Raw genomic sequence first — 2,057 nt, 5'->3', positions numbered from 1 at the left:
CGCCCGAAAAGGAGTCATATCACTAAGTATTCCAGAACGAAACACTCATTCTGAAGGTGGATAATGTTCCCTATTAAGGCAAGTCTAATGTGTTTGCAGTCAGAATGAAAATAAGTGGAGGAGTGGGTGGAGAAGCCAAACGAAAATGGTTTGTAAATTATAATCGATTTAGCTGTTCAACCAGTGTTGCTAGTGTCTGGAAGAAAATGAGCTGAGCATAAATCACAGAAGCAGGCAGAAGTGTTTCGGTGTTGCTATTATACTCTGTTGCATTAAAGCGTAACAGAACTCAAGAAATTAAAATTTGTAGCAGGACGTGGTTTTGATCCACGGACCTTCGGGTTAACAGCCCAATGCGCTCCCACTGCGCCATCCTGCTGCCCCTTTCATCCGTCTCCCTATAGGCCTTATATATTGGAGGGACCCTCTTTGCTAAGGGCGCTCCCCTTTCTGGAGATAGACCGCTCGCGCACCTGGTGGCGAAGTGGACAACGTTTGGCGGAGAGTCACTCCACTGCTCTGTTCTTGCTTAAGATTGAAACTTATATCGTCGGCATTGACACAAACTCTCAAATACAGTAATTTTTATTTGTTTATTGCCCAAGCCGTATTGTGGAGATAACCATCTCCAGTGAAGTACACAAAACGCCTTTTCAAAATATATTTATCTCTAGCGTGTACTGTTTTGTATAAGATAAACTATACGACAGATCGACAGGAAGTGCAAAATAGCTAAGCAGGCATGACTAGAGGACAAATGTAAGAATGTAGAGGCTTATCTCACTAGGGGTAAGATAGATACAGCCTACAGGAAAATTAAAGAGACCTTTGGAGAAAAGAGAACCACTTGTATGAATATCAGGAGCTCAGATGGAAAACCAGTTCTAAGCAAAAAAGGGAAAGCAGAAAGGTGGAAGGAGTATATAGAGGGTCTATACAAGGGCTATGTACTTGAGGATAATATTATGGAAATGGAAGAGGATGTAGATGAAGATGAAATGGGAGATATAATACTGCCTGAAGAGTTTGACAGAGCACTGAAAGACCTGAGTCAAAACAAGGCCCCGGGAGTAGACAACATTCCATTAAAACTACTGACAGCCTCGGGAGAGCCAGTCCTGACGAAACTCTACAATTTGCTGAGCAAGATGTATGAGACAGGCGAAATACCCTCAGATTTCAAGAAGAATATAATAATTCCAATCTCAAAGAAAGCAGGTGTTGACAAATGTGAAAATTACCGAACTATCAGTTTAATAAGTCACGGCTGCAAAATAATAACGCGGATTCTTTACAGACGAATGGAAAGACTAGTAGAAGCCGACCTCGGAGAAGATCAGTTTGGATTCCGTAGAAATGTTGGGACACGTGAGGCAATACTGACCCTACGACTTATCTTAGAAGCTAGGTTAAGGAAAGGCAAACCTACGTTTCTAGCATTTGTAGACTTAGAGAAAGCTTTTGACAATGTTGACTGGAATACGCTCTTTCAAATTTTGAAGGTGGCAGGGGTAAAATACAGGGAGCGAAAGGCTATTTACAATTTGTACAGAAACCAGATGGCAGTTATAAGAGTCGAGGGACATGAAAGGGAAGCAGTGGTTGGGAAGGGAGTGAGACAGGGTTGTAGTCTCTCCCCGATGATATTCAATCTGTATATTGAGCAAGCAGTGAAGGAAACAAAAGAAAAATTCGGAGTAGGTATTAAAATCCATGGAGAAGAAATAAAAACTTTGAGGTTCGCCGATGCCATTGTAATTCTGTCAGTGACAGCAAAGGGAAGAGCAGTTGAACGGAATGGACAGTGTCTTGAAAGGAGGGTATAAGATGAACATCAACAAAATCAAAACAAGGATAATGGAATGTAGTCGAATTAAGTCGGGTGATGCTGAGGGAAATACATTCGGAAATGAGACACTTAAAGTAGTAAAGGAATTTTGCTGTTTGGGGAGCAAAATAACTGATGATGGTCGAAGTAGAGAGGATATAAAATGTAGACTGGCAATGGCAAGGAAAGCGTTTCTGAAGAAGAGAAATTTGTTAACATCGAGTACAGA

General features: G+C 41.4%; 1 non-coding gene across 1 annotated transcript; it reads right to left on the bottom strand.

Annotated features, from left to right (window-relative positions):
- Window positions 1-307: 307 nt before the first annotated feature.
- Trnan-guu lies at window positions 308-379 on the bottom strand. The gene has a single exon. It is a non-coding gene; the product is annotated as a tRNA-Asn (tRNA).
- Between the last annotated feature and the right edge of the window lie 1,678 nt (window positions 380-2,057).

Source organism: Schistocerca americana, chromosome 3, assembly GCF_021461395.2.
Source record: "Schistocerca americana isolate TAMUIC-IGC-003095 chromosome 3, iqSchAmer2.1, whole genome shotgun sequence".
NCBI classification, from domain to species: Eukaryota; Metazoa; Arthropoda; class Insecta; order Orthoptera; family Acrididae; genus Schistocerca; species Schistocerca americana.
Note: the sequence above shows the minus strand (reverse complement) of the source record. Positions and strands in the feature narration are given on the sequence as shown.